The sequence below is a fragment of the Crinia signifera genome, chromosome 1, assembly GCF_055691185.1.
Source record: "Crinia signifera chromosome 1, ASM5569118v1, whole genome shotgun sequence".
In the NCBI taxonomy this organism is placed as follows: domain Eukaryota; kingdom Metazoa; phylum Chordata; class Amphibia; order Anura; family Myobatrachidae; genus Crinia; species Crinia signifera.
The window spans coordinates 374,934,645-374,957,007 of NC_139217.1; the positions used below are offsets into that span (position 1 = coordinate 374,934,645).

The 22,363-nt window shown below is 44.0% G+C and overlaps 1 long non-coding RNA gene across 3 annotated transcripts in view; it reads left to right on the forward strand.

Moving 5' to 3' along the window:
* LOC146011545 (uncharacterized) overlaps positions 1 to 22,363 on the forward strand; it is a 55,524-nt gene that overhangs the window by 21,581 nt on the left and 11,580 nt on the right. For all 3 annotated transcript variants that reach the window (XR_014444952.1, XR_014444950.1, XR_014444953.1), the window contains 2 exons: positions 5,721 to 5,945; positions 21,859 to 21,975. This is a non-coding gene — a long non-coding RNA (uncharacterized LOC146011545). The remainder of the gene's footprint in view (positions 1 to 5,720; positions 5,946 to 21,858; positions 21,976 to 22,363) is intronic.

The window sequence follows — 22,363 nt, forward strand, 5'->3', positions numbered from 1 at the left end:
GAAATAATTATTTCGGACGATGAACCTAATGCCATCCACAATAAAATCCTTTAAGTCCGCAGAGTAGTCTGTGGCTTCCAAATAAAATTTAATGGCTTCAATCCCCTTTTCTTCTTGTATTATAGTATACAGAGTTGATACGTCTGCGCTAGCCATAATGTAGTCCTCTTTCCACTGGACATCGTTAAGTATCTTTAAAACTTCATTGGTGTCTTTTAAATATGCTCTTGTTTGTTTCACCAAGGGCTGAAGATAATGGTCTAGCATGGCAGAAAGATTGGCAGTGATACTATTTGTACCGGAGACTATAGGTCTACCGGGGGGGTGGAGGGGGTCCTTATGGACCTTTGGGAGGATATAGATTGTGGGCGTAGATGGATGTTTGAGATTTAGATATTCAAATTCTGATTTCGAAATGACTCCTTTTTCAAGTGCCCGTGAAGTTAAATCCAGGAGTGCTTTAGAAATCCTGGATAATGGGTCACTTTTGAGTTTAGCAAAAGTGTTACCCTCAGTTAATTGTTGATCTATCTCTTTAATATAATCCTCCAGGTCCATAAGGACCACCCCCCCCCCCCCCCCTTTGTCTGCCGGTTTTATAATTATTTCTTTCTGTTTTTTTCAGGGACTGTAAGGCCTGCCACTCCTTTTTAGTTAAATTACAGTTTTTGCGTTTTTTCTTTAGGACTTCCTCCACTTCTTCAAGGACCATTTTGCTAAAACAGTCTATGAATGTGCCCTTCTGATGTGTAGGGTAAAAAGTGGACTTTGGACGGAACTGAGGTACAGATGGATTTATAGTTTCCTCAGTCTCCGCTCCTTCCTTATTTAGAAAAAACTTTTTCACAGTGAGTTTTCTTATGTATCTCTGCAGATCCACAAAAAAATCGAAGTCCTCAATTTTACTTGTCGGACAATATTTAAGGCCCCTTTTAAGTACATTCGTTTCATCTTTAGTCAGTATTTTTTTACTTAAATTAAAGATTTTTGTACCATCTGCAGAGATACATAAGAAAACTCACTGTGAAAAAGTTTTTTCTAAATAAGGAAGGAGCGGAGACTGAGGAAACTATAAATCCATCTGTACCTCAGTTCCGTCCAAAGTCCACTTTTTACCCTACACATCAGAAGGGCACATTCATAGACTGTTTTAGCAAAATGGTCCTTGAAGAAGTGGAGGAAGTCCTAAAGAAAAAACGCAAAAACTGTAATTTAACTAAAAAGGAGTGGCAGGCCTTACAGTCCCTGAAAAAACAGAAAGAAATAATTATAAAACCGGCAGACAAAGGGGGGGGGGGGGTGGTCCTTATGGACCTGGAGGATTATATTAAAGAGATAGATCAACAATTAACTGAGGGTAACACTTATGCTAAACTCAAAAGTGACCCATTATCCAGGATTTCTAAAGCACTCCTGGATTCAACTTCACGGGCACTTGAAAAAGGAGTCATTTCGAAATCAGAATTTGAATATCTAAATCTCAAACATCCATCTACGCCCACAATCTATATCCTCCCAAAGGTCCATAAGGACCCCCTCCACCCCCCCGGTAGACCTATAGTCTCCGGTACAAATAGTATCACTGCCAATCTTTCTGCCATGCTAGACCATTATCTTCAGCCCTTGGTGAAACAAACGAGAGCATATTTAAAAGACACCAATGAAGTTTTAAAGATACTTAACGATGTCCAATGGAAAGAGGACTACATTATGGCTAGCGCAGACGTATCAACTCTGTATACTATAATACAAGAAGAAAAGGGGATTGAAGCCATTAAATTTTATTTGGAAGCCACAGACTACTCTGCGGACTTAAAGGATTTTATTGTGGATGGCATTAGGTTCATCGTCCGAAATAATTATTTCTTTTTTAATGGCCAGTATTATTTACAGAAGGTTGGTACCGCCATGGGCACCAGGTTTGCACCCAGCTATGCAAACCTCTTCATGTCATATTGGGAATCCGAAACCGTATGGCATGGAGGGGAGCTGGGGGCAGGCCTGGTGTTCTGGCGTCGATATATCAACGACGTTTTGTTTATTTGGGATAAGGGATCCGAACAACTTGAATCCTTCTGTGAGACATTAAATGTTAATGATTGCAATATTAAATTGACGTTTGATATAAGGAACAAGGAATTACATTTCCTTGACCTCTGTCTCTACATAAAGGATGGCAAATTAAACACAAAGGTCTATCGTAAAGCAACAGACTCTAACAGTTTGATAGAAAAAACTAGCCAGCATCATGAAAATTGGCTCGATAGTATCCCTTATGGGCAGTTGCTTAGAGTCAAAAGAAATTGCACCGATCCTGAAATTTTTCTTGAGCAATCCAAAGAAATGGAATCCCGTTTCCTTAAAAAGGGTATTCAAAAACCATCCTGGATAGGGCAAAAGAAAGGGTTGACCAAACTACAAGAGAATCCCTCATTTTCCAAAACAGAAAAGAAAAAGAGAAGGATGAAGGCACACAATGGTGCTTCATCAGTCAATACCACTGTCAATACAGGGAAGTTGAAAAAATCTTTAAAAAAAATTGGAAAATTTTGTTAAAGGATCCTGTCATTGGTTCCAAATTACCTCCTGCTCCAAGGTTTATTTATAGACACTCGAAAACCATTAAAGATACCATAGTGAGAAGTGCTCTGGATGTTCCCAAAAGGAGCAGTATTCGAAGCCAGGGTTTTCATCGGTGTGGCACCTGCCACATATGTCGCTGCACCAAGGGCCCAAGCAAAATTAAAGATTTCACAGTAAAAAATATAACCTATCCCTTAAAAGATTTTATGACGTGTAATACACGCAATGTGGTATATGCTGTTGAGTGTGAGTGCGGCCTGGTCTATGTTGGGAAAACCACCAGAAGCCTCAAGACCAGGCTGTACGAACACGTAAACAACATAAGAAAAGGTTTAGAAAGTCATACCCTTTCAGCACACTTCAAGAAAAGTCACCATTCAGACCCCAGTTATATTAAGGCATTTTGGGGCATAGAACAAATTAGTCCAAATTGGAAATGTAATGATGTAGAAGTGCGTCTCGCCAAAACCGAGATGCACTGGATTTATAAACTTAAGAGTTTGGTCCCTGGTGGTCTGAATGGTGACTTTGAGCTGAAGTGGTTTCTGTAAATGTCTTAAGCACCTGTCACTTTATTCTCAACTAGTGCATTAATTTCAATATTTTTAATCTAATTTTAAATCATTTTGCTGCTATGTATAACGTATGGCTTTTAATATATATGATTCATGTTTTTATATGTTTATATATGTGACATTTGTACTTCTTTCTCCCTGTTATGTCATGTAAAATAAACGGACATTATATCAAATATTGCCGTGTGTTCCAGCAAAGAAGGAAGTACCAATTGCGCTGGAGCGCAAACAACAGACTACACAAAGGGAGACAAATTCAAGCCGGACATTGATGACGACTTCCGCTTTGAGGACATTGCAAATCAGCACACCTCGCGATCTCGTCACTTCCGGTCCGGTTAACGGGAAGAAATCACCTGTTTTGGATGTTTTGTTGATTCGAACGGGGGGATATAAGGTCCGCCCCGCTCGATGATGACACAACGCTTCTGAAGAAGGGCTTCGGAAGCCCGAAAGCGCGCTTAAGCATTTTGTCATCACCGATCGGTCTGGACGTGGGACACTTATACTTGGATATCTATACCTGCCTCAGTGGCGGGCTGGGCCGGGGGGCAGGGTGCCTAGTGCCCCCTGGGCCACTCTGTCATTTAGTGTCCAGGGCCGCATGTTCATGATTAGTACTAAATTCCCTGGTGGTCCAGTGGTTTGCGTCAGAGCTGGGGGCCAGCGGAGGTCCAGCGTTAGGCTGGCTACTGCGATCACAACTCTTAGGTCCAATTGCATAGCATATTTCAGCCGGGACCCAGCAGCAGGAACTGCCCAGAGCATCAGTGAGGGCAGCGGGGAACTTCAATCATGGACGCTGGAGCAGGGCTGCTGCGCATGAGCAGTCCCTTTTCCCATGGGCCTTTGTGTCAGTAGTTAGTTTGTAGTACAAATGACAACATTATGCAGCGCCACGGAGATGCGGACTGCGGAGCGGGGCCATGATGCAAAGTGGAGGATGCTTCCTGCCGCCGAACTCTCGCCGCCGAACTCTCACTGCCCTTACTGCACCATAGCAAAGTGAGCAGCTCCGCTGAGATGTGACAAGGAGCGCCAGAGTCAGATGAGGGACAGCCGCCACCCGTACAGCCCCCCACCACACACACACAAACCTGGAGGAGCCCCAGAGTAAGGCTGGCTGATTGTGCCAGTGGATTTTCAAGTGCAGCAAGAAGTCAGGTACTGAAAGCTTCAGTGTTGACATAGGGAGGAATTAAGAGGTACATAGGGTGAGTGTGGCAGGGAAGGAGAGGTGTAGGGTGGTCAGAGGGAAAGAGGGATGAAGCAAGAAATGAAAGGAAGAATAAGGGCTATGAAAGGTTGAAGAAGTAGGAATACAGGTAACATGACAAATTAAAAAGAGGTGGATGGTTACAGGAGAAATACATGGAACTGGAACAGGTTTCTTAATTGTTTATCATATAATATGGTTTATTTTTACCTAGTGCCTACCTACTCACAAGGTCACTATGAGCTCTGAATTAGGCCCTACGTGTGGTGACATTATGGCAATCCCCTTTCCTAGCCTCTGAGGATCTGGTTATCTCTTGACCACCATCTCCAGCATTAAAACTCCAAGGAGCAGCTGCCCTCCATGCATTGTAGTTCTGGGCCCAGGAAAATAAATTGTAATACAGTTTTTTTCCACCCACTGCCTGTCACCCTCTCGTTGGCATCACACACTGCCTCTCCCAGTCACCCTTTCCCTCTCTCCCACTGCCTGTCACCTCTCACTGGCATCACCCTTTCACCCACTGTCTGTCACACACTGCCTGTCCCTGAAATAACCCACTGCTTCTCCCCATCATCCTCTCCCTGGGCAATATTTTCTAATCCTCAAAGTGATAAAGCAGAGAGGATAAACTACTACCATCTCATAACTGTCATTTTTCAAATCCAGTCAGCAACATGACAGTTAGGAGCTGAATGGGTGGTGGTTTATCACTCTACATTTTATCACTTTTGAAGCTTAGTACATCTGGCCCCGTCACCATTGTCTTTCTCTATCATTCTCTCTGTCACCGTCTGACTCTCCCTGTCAGATGTTACTAAATGAAACTGCTCTCCGTTTTTCCCATATTGGTAGGCTTGTCTGGCTGTACGTGTACTGTGTAGCAACAGTGGCTGTGCCATTCTGTCTACAATCAATATAAGAATGGACTGGTTCTTATGGGCCAGTGCCCTGGACTTGCCCCCCAGGCTAAAAGTTGCCAGCCAGCCCCTGACCTGCCTTGTGACCTACCTGCCGGACCCTGCTATCCCGGAATGGGTGATATGCCTTTTTAATCTTTTAAAATTATATATGTATGAACAAGTGAGCACAGGAGGAATTCTACCTCACAAAAAGACCCTGTTACATGCGCAATTATGGTGGACCAATGTGAGTGGACTGATTAAAATCAACCTATTCCCATCATTTTACGTTATTGCACTATGGTCTTTGTCTCTCTATTTCTGTTTTGAGTCATTTAGATCAAACTGTTCAAAGCCCGATTAAAATTCAATCAATCAATTTGTAAGTTAACCGCCATCGCCAGTGGGTATACCTATATTTCTCTATCTATTATTTCTTCACAGGCAGGAGCCAACGTGAAGCAGCATGTGGGTACTGGACAGAGAAGCTCCATGCTGGAGGTCGAGGGTGTGTGGAGGCTGAAAGCTGTGATCGGTGAGCTGGGATTAACAGGTGCCAAAAAATGAGCGCTGCTGACAGCCTCTTATAGCAGCACATTAGGGAGTCAGAAAGAACCAAAATGGTGGAGATCACCAGCACAGCAAGACACTCAGAGCTGCAGGCCGGAGGTAAGTGAGGAACCCCAGTGGTCTTTAGGGTTGGTTGGTGTCAGTCCAGTTGGCGTGGCAGAGCAGTGACTGAAAGTTGGCCAGACAGGTACTAAAATCAGGGTTTCTCACTGTCCCCGGGAGAGTTCTGGACACGGACATACACTCTTTAAGGATCCTAATCCTGGGAACCCTACCAGAACTACATCCTGAGAAATTGTAGCCCATATACTAAAATGGGCTATAGCAACTAGAAGATTGCGCTCTCTGTGTGTGGCAATTGGTGGAATGCAGGACACAAATTACAGCCAACCATCCAAAAATGCAATTTTTGGAGGTTTAGACCTCTTATATGCAAATAGTGCTGGAATGTTATGCATTGTGGAGCTTGCACTCGATGTGTAATGTGTATGGGTTGACCATTGAAAGCCGACATGCTTAAGGACAACAGGGTCAAAAGGATGACTCAAGCATTAGGTTGACAGTCAAAAGGTCGACATATGTTTTTCAAGGTTTTTTTGTCCCGGATGTCGACACAGTCAACATGAACATGAAAAAGTGCACCGCGTCCCCTCTTATGGCTCGCTACACTCGCCATGCTTCGGGCACACTAGTTTATTCTCCCTCCACGCCCTAGTGCAGTGGTTCTCAATCTCATTCCTTAGGACCCCCCAAACAGTGCATGTTTTCCAGATCACCCGGCAGGTGCACAGGTGCAATCATTATTTACTGACAAATTTTAAAAGATCACAGGTGGAGCTAATTATTTCACCTGTGATTCTGTGTGGAGACCTGGAAAATGTGCACTGTTGGGGGGTCCTGAGGACCGAGGTGGAGAACCACTGCCCTAGTGGATGGTAGGGCATGAAATACTGCCTGTTGGTGCATGTTGGCTCAAAAAAACGTGAGCAACCCATGATGACCTTGCCCATGTTGACTTAATGTTTGTGTTAATCTAATGACCCTGTTAACTTAAGCCCATGTCGACCTTCTGAGGTGTCAACCTAAGCCCATGTCGACCTTCAGTGGTCGACTCAATACATGTCAACCTAATGACATGTGATTGAGAACAGCAGCCTTTACGTTTCACACTGGGGTGTGTACTGGAGTTAATTATTAATATTTTGGTTTCAAATCCCACATGTTGTAGATAGTAAAAAAGCCAGAACAAAGTGCACTGAAATTGAAGGCTAATGTTCCTTTTAGTGTGGGAAGGTTTTATTAGAAGCTGCTGAGTACTGTATGTCATAATAACCTTTGTTCACACTCAAAGCTTCTCATTATATTTTTATTTTTGGTATATTTATACTACCAATGAAAGTCAAGTCCTAGGGAAATTAGATAACCTATCAACTCCCATATACATTGTCACAGAGATAATATATGAAATTGCAGGAAAGCAGATCATGATCAGTTTACTGTATTTATTGATATTTATTTATATAGATCCAGTGTATTCTGCAGCAGTTTACAGTTGGGAACAAACACCGTAATAACACAGCACTGGTTATTAGTAAAAGACCACACGATCACACATTACAGATCAATCGCCACACAGTAAAGCTGGCCATACATCTACAGATCGATTGTCAGATTGGGCTGGTTGGAACAAACACCTGGTAGTATCTGAACGGCAGTTTGGCAGTTTTCCAGCATTTCAAAGCAAATGGTCAACTGTCATTTGCTCTCATCCATTACCAGGTTTTGTTCCAACCAGCCCAATCTGACACTCAATCTGTAGATGTATGGCTGGCTTAAGGAAGGGGGAAGGGGGGTGGACCTTTTTCATATCTTAAAAATAAAAGGCTAACTTTTCCTCACCTCTATGAGGTGAAGTACCGCCACTGACCACTAGAGGCCACTCAATGGACCAAATTACTCCTTTCTGTGCTAAAAGGTGTCATAACAGAAAAGTGAAAGCAATTCTTAGCAGGGATATTGATCTGTTTTAAACTTGCTGGACATGCAGTGCATTACAGAAGGTGTAATTTTGACAGGCTTTTAACTAATATGATATATATATATATATATATATATATATATATATTTTTTTTTTTTTTTATTATTATTATTATTTTTAAGGTATGAGAGTTGGCATGAGCAGTGTTTCTCAAAGTCAGTCCCATGGAACCCTAAGAATGTATTCCAATTAGAATCTACTGTAGATTTGTTGTGATGACCCAAGACTGACATACTGTAATAGGCATGGCCTTCACACCTGCAAAAAATACATTGGCCCCCACAGGGGAAAAAATTCATACTGGGACATGGTCAGCAGGAACATAACTGGCAGACATATAGAACAGCAGGGTGTGGTTGCTATTAATCCATACCAGGTATTAGGTGTGGTGAATGTGGTCAAATCAAAAAATCTGAAAATGTCTGTAATTCCAGTGAAATGTGTTAGATGCGGAAGCGGTACATCTGTCAGAACAGACTTAGGTCTACAGTCATTAGGTCGACCCCGGAAGGTCGACTGTCCCCAAGGTCGACAGGGTTAAAGGTCGACATGACTTAAGGTCAACATGGGCCAAGGTCGACATGGTTTTAGGTCGACATGAGTTTTTCACTGTTTTTTTACCCGAATGTCGACATGGGCACAGTTGGAGTTGAACCGCAGCCCCTCGCATCGCTCGCAATGCTTCGGGCACGGTGCCTTGCTGCGCTCGGCACACTATTTTATTCTCCCACCACGCCCTAGTGGATGGTAGGGCATGAAATACCGCCTGTCGGCACATGTCGGCTCAAAAAACAGTGAAAAACTCATGTCGACCTAAAACCATGTCGACCTTGGCCCATGTCGACCTTGGCCCATGTCGACCTTGGCCCATGTCGACCTTAAGTCATGTCGACCTTGAGCCATGTCGACCTTTAACCCTGTCGACCTTGGGGACAGTCGACCTTCCAGGGTCGACCTAATGACTGTCGACCTAAGTCTGGTCTGACAGATGACCGTTTCCCTTAGATGCACACCTTTCCCATGAATAAGGACATCTTCCTTCTACTTGGACCGTACCGAGACCAATACAGATATGCTCTCTTATTAGGACATCTTTGTGGGACTCCTTGGCCTTTGGAATAACACCTCAAGCACACGTTGCAAATGGTGAGGACAGACGCCCTCTGAATCCATTAACAGTGTCGATTCCAGACTCCAGTGCTGAATAATTGTATAGTTATATACTTGGATGGGTGTGGATCAGTTGGTCACCAGCAAGTTGTTAGACAGTCGTTAGGTTGACACCATTAGGTCGGCATGTGTCTAGGTTGACAAGGTCATTAGGTTGACAGTGAAAAAGTTGACTTTTTTGTGTCTTTTGTAAATATTTATATTTTACCCTTATGTCGACACAGTCAACATAAACACTAAAATTTACCACCACATCCCCTCGCTGCACTCGCCATGCTTCGGACACGGAGCCTCGCATTCTTTTATTCTCCCACCATGCCCTAGTGGATAATAATGACCCTTGTCGACCTAATGACCCTTGTCGACCTAATGACCCTGTCGACCTAACCCATGTCAACCAAAAGTCTTGTCGACCTTACTGAATGTCTACCTAAAGTCATGTTGACCTAAACTCATGTAGACATATCTGCATGTCGACCTAGTGGTGTCGACCTACTGCTTGTCAACCTACTTGGTGGTGACCAAATGACCGTATCCCGCTTGGACTGTGCCTTATCCATCAGTAGTCTGACATTATTATTTGTCCTATGTAATTGGTCTGGTAACAAAAATAGGAACAAGCAAGAAAGATCTGTATGTATATATTTATCCTGTAGTCATGTGAGTATCTTTTATTGTTCTTAAACATACTTAATAGTAATACATGTATAATATATTACTTTGAAACAGACAATACTTTCTGTGATCCTCCCTTTCATCATAATTGATATACACTACAAAGACTTTGTTTTAATATTGCTTTGTATTGTTTAGGAATTGGCTAATTCCTTTTAGTTGCTGCTTTGGATAAACCACTCAGATGAGCACCCGAGGTACTTATGTAGTAGCCAGGCGCCCAATTTACATACGTACGCTTGAGGAAGGAAATTGCATTGCATCGCATGTCCCGTTTTAGTGCCATGCGATGCGATCCCAGTAATTTATATGCATAAAGTACTGATAGACGTTTTCAGTTACCGTATCTATGCTTTGTGAATAAGCTTAAGCTACGTAAATAGCGTAGTCAGTCAGAACTTGCGTAAGTGCTCCCGGTCACTCACTCTGAGGTGATTTGGTGTCAGTGATGGATGCTACTCAGAGTTGTTCCAGTGTCCGGTGTGCACAGCACAGGTGGCAGGTGAGCAGATATCGAGATTCACCCTGCCTACATCAGAGGAGGAGGCTGTGCTTTTTTTTTCAAGAAAAGCAATTGCTGCCCGTTATGCAGACTTGCGTTAACGGGCATCCGATGAGGCTTTCTGTCGAGGAAGGGACGTGGCGCTGCCACATCAAGTGTTGCCGCAAGAAGGTCAGCATTTGAGCAGACCACTGGTTCCCTGGATGCCGGCTTCCATTCATGGTCTGGTTTCTCTACTCCTGGGCACAGGAGCTTACCAGTGTGCAGTACTGCCAGAGGGAACTAAATATGTCTATTAAGACGACGGTGCAATACAACAGCCTCATGAGGGAGGCCTGCACTGTGGATCTGCTGTCACAGCCGCAGACCAAAATTGGAGGCCCTGGGTTGGTGGTGGAGGTGGATGGGACTCTTTTTGTGAAGAGGAAGTAAAATGTTGGGAGAATGCTGCCCCAGCAAGGGGTATTCGGTGGTATATGCAGGGAGACAGGGGCCTGCTTCCTGACCGCCGTTGAAAGGCGAGAAGCCACGACCCTTATGTCTGCCATCACTGCAAATGTCGCTCCCGGGTCCGTCATCGTTTCCGACTGCTGGAGGGCATAAAATAATAAATAAAATAACTCCAGATGGCAGGGTACGAACATTGCAGGGTGAATCACTGCTACAATTTTGTGGACCCTGAATCAGGGGTACACACCCAAACCATCGAGCGGCTGTGGGGGGGCCGCCAAATGGCAAAATAAAAGACAGAGAGGCACCGCAAGGCACCACTTAGAATCCTATCTACAGGAGTTCATGTGGAGGAAAAGTTTGGGAGCAGAAGATCCATTTCAAAGAATCTTACATGCTCTGACCCTACTGCCAAAGGCTACTGCAGTGCCCTCTCAGTGACTGCATTTTTGTTTATCATTATTTCATATTTTCTTATTATTGTTCGTAATCTTTTAATCATTATTCATATCATTCTTTAATCTTTTATTATTGTTCGTAATCTTTTCATTATTATTGTTATATTTTATGATAATTATTATTACATAAATTCAAAGTTTAGTGTTAACTTGTGTCCACATTACTGTTTCAGATGTGTTGTATGGCTGCTGTGAATGTGTTCCTTAAACCCCCGACTATCCACGCCACCCCGAAGTGTGGCGAGCGGCGGCGGAACACGTCTTCTCAACCTTTTTATACCCCGACTATCCACGTCAGCTTGGAGCTGACTTTATATAGTGTGGCGAGCGCAGCGAGCCACCAAGCCCGAAGCGTGACGAGCCCCGCGAGGTGATGCGGAAAACATGTAACGTTATCCGCGTCCCCTTGCGGGGCTCGCCACACTATATAAAACCAACTCCACGCTGACGTGGATAGTGGGGGTATGAAAAGGTCGGGAGGATGCGTTCCGCCACCGCTCGCCGCTTCGGGGTGGCGTGGATAGTGGGGTAACGCTGGACTGATAAGGCTTAGAGGTGGCGAGGATAGTGGGGGTGTGTGCAGAAATTATAGTACAGGTAATGTGGATAGTGGGGTGGGGGGGTAGAAATTCTAGTACAGGTAATGCCATCGTACCCTAAAAAATCTCATGCAATCGCATGTGATTTTACACAAGGTTTAATGGCATGCGATGCAATAAGAACGCAGGAAAAAAGCCAGTGAATAAATTACTAATTAACATTGCATCGCATCTCACGTATAACAGGCGGGAAAAGAGCAGTGAATAAATTAATTAGTAAGATTGCATTGCACGCATCGTATAACACTAAAACGGGTACTGCGATTCGATTTTCTTACAGAGAATACCACACTAAGCAAAGTGGTTAGTGGGCGCCCAAGTACTACATAAGTACCGCACCCGATTTACCCTTTGTAATTTGTGGTCAAATCTAAAGCAAGTCTGTTTGCAGGCACATATCAGTTGGTTTTAAAATGCTTTTAAAGACAAGAGACCGTGCTCCTGATGCTAGTCAAGCTGGCTAGGTGATAGGCCTAAAGTAGTTAGTGTTAGGGGTCCTGGAACTTACCAGTCTTTGAAGAAATTCACACCCTGTTTGTAAAAGACCTGCTGTTATTTGTGCTATGTCCTGTAATACCCCTTTCACTCTTGCAAAAATATCCCGGGTTTTTGCACATAAACGCACATCAACCCGGGATTAAGCTCAGTGTGAAAGGGTCTTGTCACTGCATCCCGTGTTCATCATTCCGGGATTTCTACCCAGGTCCTGACCTGGGTAGATTCCGGAATCGACACGGGATGCGGTGAGTGTGAACGGGTATTCCGGGTCACCGTGACCCAGATCCCGTTCACTGCAGTGAAATTGCGCCGCTAGGAGGTGCTGACATCTCCCAGCGCCACCCCGGCCAAGCCTCCAGATGACGCCATCTGTCCAACTTCATTCCGGGTCAGGTGGCCAGTGTGAAAGCACTTGCAAGCCGGGTCGCACCCGGAACTTAGAACCCGGCTTGTGACCTGGCTTGCAAGTGTGAAAGGGGTATCACTTGCTTGTGAACTGCTGACATTCTGCAAAGAAATGCCTGTCTGTGAAACTTATGGAGAAATTAACTCTTTTTATTTGGAATTTCATCTGGTGTATGTGATAATTTTTGCTATATAAAATTGAGCCCGACCCCCAGAGAACATTGACTTGTTTGCAGTACTTCCCCGCCACAGTCATAGAGGCAACTGCAGAGGTCTCAGGTGGTCCATCTCTCAGCCCGTGCAATACATGCTAGGTAAGTAGTAGCAGGGCCACAGATGACAGGTGGCGGTGGTATTAGGTACACAGATGACAGATGGTGGTAGTAACAGGGACACAGGTGACAGATGCTAGTAGTAGCAGGAATACATAGACGAATGCTTGGGCTAGTGAAAGTAGTGACAGCAGCATAAATTGGTTGGGGGCATGGATGGTCTAGGGCTGTAAAACTGTATTGGCAATGTAGCTGCCAGGACAATTTTGCAGTCCTAGACCATCCATGAGCCATGATGTGTGTGGCCTTACAGCAAACCCCCGTATCTCTGTATGCCAGGTGGCCGGGCTAGATGTGACAGATGACTTGTACAGCCCCAGGTGGCCCAAAACAACACAAGGTGGCTAATCATGAGGAGCACATGGCCACATGCCATCTTACCCAGGCTGCCTCTGGGTTCATGGTTGCCACTGCTCCTGGCTAGCTGCACCCAGAGGCCAAGTTCCAAGGCCAAACATCGGCAGTGGCTGTTTGTATTGCACTATTATGCTAATAGAATAAATTCTGAAAATTGTGGTGAGTTCCCTGTTTTTTTTAGAATATATGACCCTGATTCTAATCCATTCAGTCCCCCACATTGGGGGCCGATGGTTGTGCTCTGCGCACGAGCATAATCAGTTATGTGTATGTGCAGGGCTTCTGTGCGAGCGCCCCCGCCAACCTGCACTGTCAGCATGTCGTTTGAACAGGGGGCAGGGGTGTAGGTAGCACTTTGACATTCCGACATGAGAACGCCCAGTGTTTCATGGCTGTTCCCATGCAAATGCTTGGCGTTCCTATGTAAATGCACGAATAACACAGTGTGCCGGGGGTGGGGGACTAAGGTCACATGACGTCCTGTCTTTGGTCCGGGGCCCGCAAATATAAGTCCGTCTCCACAGACTTATATTTGCGAGCCCTATAGAAATCATTCAATGGTCAACAACCATCGACTGACTCCTCCAGCAGGTGCGATGGGATGTGTTTTCATAACACATGGTATACAATACATTTCCTTTTGTTGGTGTGTTAGATCGGATGGACTTTTCAGTCAGCGGCGTAGCTACGTTTTGGGCGCCCCCCCGCCGCCCATGCAAACCCCCCCAATCCCCCGCAGCCTTACCTTTCGGGCTGGTCCCGGCGGCTCCGTTCTTCTGCTGAGGACCACCACAAAATGGCCGCCCCTATACAGCAGACTGTTTCTGTCTGCTGTATGGGGGCGGCCATTTTGTGGTGGTCCTCAGCAGAAGAACGGAGCCCCCGGGACCAGCGAAATAGGTAAGCCTGCGGGGGATTGGGGGGAGGTGTAACTATAGCACCGCAGCCCCTGGCGCCCCCATATGCACAGCGCCCCCCCCCCCGTGGTGCTATAGTTACGCCACTGTTTTCAGTGTCTGTATGTATGGTGCCCAATATTTCTCTATTTTGTGCTATGAAAGGCCACACTGGATCGCAGCTGTAGTTCCCAGGATGGCGGCACAGTGCCCTACTCTTGTTATTGAACAGTACAAGGGGGGCTGTTCTTTGTCTGCTCAGAAATGATCCTTCCACTCACACCAGACTGACATGAATAATTACAAAGAATTTGACAGCTTAGCACTATTGATCTCTTAAATAAAAGAAAAGCACAAGACAAATTGTGTCCTATCTTTTACTAAATAATTTGCCTGCTTTAATTTAATTAGTATGTTTCTGGCACTTCAGTTCGTTGCTAAGATGGGTCATTTAAGTACAGACTTAATGATTGTGACACTGTAATACAACACTGTACTTTCCTTATGTGATAATGAGTAGCAGGCACTGAAGATATTACAGAAAGTCATTAGTCACTGTTATGTTACATATATATGATTATAAAAGCAGGGTTGCTTACCCTCCCGGAATGGCTGGATATCGGGTCCCCATCCCGGCCCCCCGGCAAGGGGGGCAGCCCTCCTGCATAAACCCCAATTTCCCAAGATCCTCCCCTCGGCGCAATCGCGTCATTTTAACCCCGCCCCCAGCAGTGCAATGCCTGAAATACTGCCATTGCATGGCGGGGGCGTGGCTAAAATGACATGTCGATGTAGGCTGGACCTCAATAGAAACGCCTCCCCCCGCCCCATAAAGTAGCATGGGTCAAGTGACACAGGCAATCCAACCCAGAATTTAAGTATGGTTGGTCAAGTGTAGGACCCATGTTGAGTGGGGAAATGGTCATCTGTCAGATCACACTTAGGTCGACAGTCATTAGGTCGACCCCAGAATGTCGACTGGTCCCAAGGTCGACAGGGTTAAAGGTCAACATGGGTCAAGGTCGACATAACTTAAGGTCCACATGGGCCAAGGTCGCCATGGTTCTAGGTCGACAGTCATTAGGTCGACATGAGTTTTCACTGTTATTTTGAGCTGACGTGCCAACAGGCAGTATTTCATGCCCTACTAGGGCATGGTGGGAGAATAAAATAGTGTGCCAAGCGTAGTGAGGCACCGTGCCCGAAGCATAGCGAGCGAAGCAAGGGGCTGCGCTTTAACTCCAACTGTGTCCATGTCGACTGTGTCGACATTCGGGTAAAAAAACCCAGTGAAAAACTCATGTCGACCTAATGACTGTCAACCTAGAACCATGTCAACCTTAAGTCATGTCGACCTTGACCCATGTCGGCCTTTAACCCTGTCGACCTTGGGGCCAGTCGACCTTCCGGGTCGACCTAATGACTGTAGACCTAAGTCTGTTCTGACAGATGTACCGCTTCCGTTGAGGGGCAGTGTGTAACTGTAAACCGATATTACTTCCCAACCAAAGTATCCTGAAAGCTGTTGGAAGATTAGGGACAGAACACAGGCTCTGCACAGTGAGCTTACAATCTATAGTTAATGCCAGCTCAGGACTGCGCTAGCTAAACCTGAAAATTTGGGACACATATGTGGTGAGATTTTGGCAGGAGATTTTGACTAGATAGGCAAAATCTCCTAGAAGATTAGCCAAAATCTCCAAATTTTTCTCCTGAATAGATACAGATGCTCAGGCCCATACACACTTGAAGATTTTCAAGTGTGTATGGGGGGAAATCGCATCGCATCACATGTCGCGTTATAGTGGTATGGATTGGTGGGCAGTGTTGGCGCTAATTTATGCACCACCAGCAATGTATACATTACCGCCAACACTGCCCACCAATGTTTATATATTTATATGCCCACTGCCACCAATGTATATTTATTTAAATGCAAACTGCCCACCTATGTATTTATTTAAATGGCATGCGTGTACTAGATGGGGGGTGGGGCGCAACTCCACCCCCAAAGCGTCTTAGCGGACGTCGCCACATCACCCGCCACCCCCGTGGAGCGACGCGGCAGCCCTCACCACATCTGATTGGCTAGTGGCTTATCACTCTTTATTTTATCACTTTTCAAGCTTCATACATCTGGCCTAGTGTGTACTGGCCTTTAAAGCTTTTCTTTAACCTTCTTCTGGCAGTATACTGCTGATGCTAGTGATTAACCTGGGCGATTGTGTATTATTAGGGTAAGTGTTATCATGTTGTATGGTCAGAAACTCAGAATGTATATGTGTGTGCAGTAAGTTTTTGTGTGTGTCATATTTATTGATTTATTTTCCCTTGTGGGATGTTCTTCCCTTCTGTTGCTTGGAAAGCCCATCCTCCATCCCTGTGTGAATGAGAGTCAGCATGGCATCCTCCTCTGCTGACCTTGCCGTGTAAACTACACAAGTCTGCAACCAATCTGTTTCGCACTTCTCACTCCAGACCTCCTTATATAGACAGTGTACAAGATGAGCCCCTTATTTATCCTGTCATCCTCCTCTATGGCTGTGCACGACTCCTGACGCTTGTGTGTAATCCCTGAACACCAGCTCTCCTGTGATAAGCACATGTATAGGCTTGAGACAGGCTTCAGACAAGTGTTTCCACTTAGCAGTATGTAGAACACTCATCACCTCATTCTGATTCCATAGAACTGGGAAAATGGGCAACATCTAGTGCATTTATTTGTTTGGCATGATGAGGTTTAACAATATAATATAGCAGCCCTTCAATATCTGTGCTTCTAATTGACCTTTATTTCTCTGAACATGTGTGACCTTGTGGTTTCTAGATCTGGCAGCAAATTGGAATTGCAATGTTAGAAATGGCTGCTGCCCAAAGGTATACTTTTTTTCTAGTCAAAATGATGTTATATTTAGCGTAGAAGGGATATACTTTGCTTTTATGCCTGTGGCTGCGATTGATGATAAAGCACAGATTAAACATGTAGGGGAGAAAGCTATTTAATAGGTTTGCAGTGAGCATTGGACCTGTGATTACAAATGCTATAACCTTCAAAGCAAACCCTTTGTTCCACGTTGTGCTGCAGGGTGAGGATGGAATACAAACTTGCACTGTCTTTGTGCTGAATACTAAAACCATTCAGCCTCGTTGTGTCAGTGGCTGTAGGTAGGATATTGTTCTCTATTCTTCAATTTCCTCTGCAAATACTGGCCATGCTATGGGAGAATTCACTGTTATTGAAGCTCATACCCTTCCATATCACTGGATGTTTTACAATATAAAGTCTTCTTTAGTAAATATTACATGATATTATTTTGTACTCCTATAGTCTCCATGAATATATGTACTTAATGCAAAATATACAAAATTATTGGGTGATTACTACTTGAAAAGTTTGGGGTTTGCTTGTCTTTTTAGTATAATTGTAACCATAAATATATGTAACCAAATTAGTTATTCTCATTGTCAGAGAGATAAACCAAAGGGGCCCGTACGTCTTTAATAAGGTATATTAAACGTGTTAAAATCCGGATTCCTTAGTGCTCGTGAGGATGGTGAAATTGGGACTTTAACATGCTAAGGGGTCCATTTATTTATTGGATCACATATGCAATGCGATCTGGGCAGCATTTACCACCCACGGTCGCATTGCAATATGCGATCGTTTCCTATGAATGTATCATCCTCCTGCAAAAGAAAGGACAGGGGCTCCGAATGGAGCTCGTCCCTGTGTTCTTCTTCGACAGGTGCCGGGGGCCTGCGCATGCAATATAAATTTATGGAGGATGTAGTGACAGACAGAGCAGGAGATATCGCTGAAGGAGTTAGATTCCGGCTGTCGTCCCTAAAACATACATTCGGGGGATACTTAATATTTGCCGTTAACCCCCAAAATATTATATGATAAATGGGCCCCTAAATATCCCCGATCCCTCTAGGGATTGATGATAATCGCTGCCCGCCAATCGGTGCATTGGCGGTGCTGGTGGGTGGGGAATCAGCACAGATGTATGAGCCCCGTAAGGCAGGTGATCTACCTGTTGTAGGGAGACACCAGGGACACCTAATGTCACACACAACAATGTTTCATTAGTGCTTGAAATTTTGTTTGGGAGGTGGATAATCTGAGCACTCTTTAATGACCATTACGTGTTAACTTACTTCAGGTCTACATTAGTATAGAAGGTCCACAACATACTGCCACCTCCACAACCCCAACAAGTGGGTATGGGGTCATTGGGACCAATAGGTTCAACTCCCAACTCCATTTACTGTACATGCTAATATGACTGTGTAGCATGATTTATAGCATTAGAAGTATGTGTCAGAGCTCTAGAGTAATTTTATAAAGCACTCAATGTCCAATAGTACTGAAGGTGCTTAAAAGTTACAGAACAGAAACCATAAAGTGCAGAGAAGCCTTTAAAAAAATACAGAAGTCATGGAGATACAAAAGGGATATAACAGAAATGCTTGAGTATATAGGAAAGTCTTTACTGTTTTTTGAAAGATTGGAGAGTGGGGGTCTCTCAAACTGGGCGGGGAAGCAAGTTCCATAGAGGCAGAGCTGCATGGCTAAAAGCTTAACTCCAAGATGAATTATTGGAGATTCTTGAAACTGCCAACAATCCTTTATCTATAGTTCACAATAATCGAGTGGGGCAGTTAGGAATTAGAAGCTGCTTTAAACACCTTAGGCCATATAGGATGGAGTAAACGATGGGTGTGATGTGGCTGTTCAGTTAACAGTGTTATAGGGTCAGTGGCGTAACTATAAATTTAGCTCCCCCCTGCCAAAATAAATGGTGGCGCCATGTATAGTGCTGCAGCTCCCCAGGAGTGACTTGCGCCCATGTGGTACATACTGTAGCCTTTCATAACCAGGGGATACTATTGGAAGTGTGAGCGGGTAATGACACTGGATGCCCCTAGGGGCAGCAGAGGAGGTGAGGAGACCGGGGAGGGGGAGTGGGCTGTCACCTACAGTACACAGCCACCACTGCCCACTAATATTGAGTGACAGCAAATTATGTATTCGTACAGGACAGCAGGTATTTGTGAGTGCGCCCCGAGACCACTGGCTCCCCCAAGCCACAGCTGGGGCTGCCACACCATAGTTACGCCACTGTATAGGGCGTACACACGGTTCATTTTTTTTCGATTTTGCTTATATAAGCAAAATCAAATAGAAATCGAACACTTTCCATTCGATCACGATGCATGGCTCCACGGCATCGAAATCGAATAGAAAAACAGACCGTGCAGGCAATACTATATAGTCTATATCGAATGTGTACACGGTAACTTCCAATTCAATCGGGATAAAATCAGCATTGAATAGAAAGTACATTGCACCTTACAGTTGCATTTTGCACCAGCTGCCAGAAGGTATTGTGCCATTTTTTGGGCATAACCCATGCATATATGACCAAAAAAATAAACCATTAAATTGTGAATTATTTTTTTCTCACGTAACCGTAGCTTAAACCTTTTACATAAGATATTTGAGCCATTAGTCATTCATATTGCGCAAAGGCATTTATAAAGGAAATACGTTAAGGTCTATAAAGGTGCAAGTTAGTATCATCTGGTGGGAGTAGCTGGGTACTTGTAATGTGCTTGTGTGATAAATGAGATTACATTTGAAGAGAATGTAGTTGCACATGTACTGCTGTATTCCTGGAACAGTGATAGTCCACCAGATCTTTCCCCTCTATAAAAGGTATGTACAGTATTTTTCCAAATGCTTGGGTTGGTATAGATGGGGTGTCGACATAGACTTGTAGCAGTCTATTGGAAGTATAAAGGTCCCCATACACGCTGCAATAGCAACGTGCCATGCAACGCGTTATCAGGCGGAACGCATCGCAATGCATGCGATTTGCATGTGATGCGATGCGATCCGCGGGCAGTACAAAAAGTATGTGCAGCACATACTTTTTGTACTATGCGATGCCCGCGGAAGTGCGCATCGAAATGCATCGTATTGCACACTGCTTATCGCAGCGTGTATGGAGACCTTAAGAGTGGTAGGTAGTGCAGTAATCATACCAGAGACTCAATTTTAAGAAAGGGGATTAATGTCCTGAAGAGTATATAAAACCCAGAGTAACCATCTCATAGCTACGTTTAAATTAGGAAATGATTTTAAGCATGGGAGGTGGGTCAGAATTTGTGACTACATGAATATCGGCAATAATGTATTTGCTATGCGATTGGATACAGAGGGAAGATAATAATGTGATAAGGCATTATCAGGTAGGAAAAGCAGAAACTCTGATGTAGATGTAGAAATTAGGTCAAACATTGTAAGCGACGGGTGTTGGACAACTGAGCACATCCAAAATACATGTAACTGGGAATCCATCCTTCCACACTTTCTTCAACACACCTTGGAAGTAGAAGGACAAATTGTGTGCAACCTGAAGAGGGTGAGGTATGTTCTATTCACAATTTTGAACGTTTCACAGTGACTGATGCATTTAGATTAGCTAAAAACATGGAAAAGAAATGTTGACTGAAGGGAGAGAGAATTTACCTAAAAGCTTAATAAATTTATTTCAGACTTCAAGGAAGTCAGGTATGCTATGTAATCTAGAGGCCTAAGGGGCTTTATGGGCCAAGCTAGTACATAAGAGATCTTGCAAAGGGAAAGGTTTGCAAATACAACGTTCAATGTTCACCCAAGGTTTAGGAGAACAGGGGAAAGCCATCTTGTAATTTGGGGCCTTATTTTGGTTCATTCTTTCTGACAAAATCCTTCGTAGATGGACAAAACCATGTGCACTGCAGGTGGGGCAGATGTAACTTGTGCAGAGAGAATTAGATTTGGGTGGAGTTTTACTTCAAAGTGAGATCTATATTGCAGTGTAAAAATAAAGCAGTCAGTATTTTCCCTGCACAGAAACAAAATTACTCACCCAAATCTAATTCTCACTGCACATGTTACATCTGCCCCCCCTGCAGTGCACATGGTTTTGTCCATCTAAGAAGGATTTTGTCAGAAAGAATGAACCAAAATAAGGCCCTTGGTTAAGAGACACATATACAAAAAAATTCTAGGTTGAGCGCCGCCAATCTGTCCATGGATTAAATTGAGGTGAATGTTCAACTCTGTAAAGTGCTGCAGAATATGTGTACGCTATATAAATAACTGTTAATAAATAAAATAAATCTGTGTTTATATAATATTTGTTTCTTTAATGTCCTAATACTGTAGAAGACATTGCTTGTTGTACAGGCGCCTCACTAAGGAGGTTATTCTAGTTCACTCTTTCTGACAAAATCCTTCTTAGATGGACAAAACCATGTGCACTGCAGGGGGGCAGATGTAAAATGTGCAGAGAGAATTAGATTTGGGTGCACAAGTAACATCTGCCCCACCTGCAGTGCACATGGTTTTGTCCATCTAAGAAGGATTTTGTCAGAAAGAGTGAACTAGAATAAGGCCCTAAGAGTGCATGTAAGGCCTAAACCTTTGCCCCTATGAGCAGTTATTTGTCTTATGCAGAATCCATTTTGACACCATGACTAAGTAAAAGATTATCTTAAAGTGGCGTATGGCTTGAAATATGCTTTCTCACTGTGATATGTAATAGTTGAATCCTTGATATAAAGTTATTTTTGTTCTAGGATTAAGAATGTGATTTGGAAAGGACAGGATGACGGGGCAGACAGCAAGTCTATGGATAACAAGATAAGAGGAGTATGCATGCGTAGACCCCAAGGCCACAGAGGCAACCATGCCAGGTACCTTACTGGGAATAGAAGGATGGGTGAATTAATGACAGCATTATGACTGAAGGCAAAGCTGGCCAATAAGATTGAATACTTATGAGTAATTAAATAATTACAGTGTATAAAGGTATAAATATTGGAGGGAGAGAGGGAGTGGCTAGGCAGTTGTGGAAGAAGAGGCAAATACATGGAGAAGGGGCTGGAGGTGTCAGGTAAAGTATGGATAAGGTGTCTGGCTGATTACTGTCAGTTTCCATTTTGATTTAGAATTTCATTTGAAGTATAAGCAAATAAATTGTATGCTTGGGAAAAGTGTAATATCTCCAACACTTATGCGCCTAAACCTTTGCACATGTGTATGAAGACAAAGTAGAGAAATATACAAGGCTTATCTTAATCG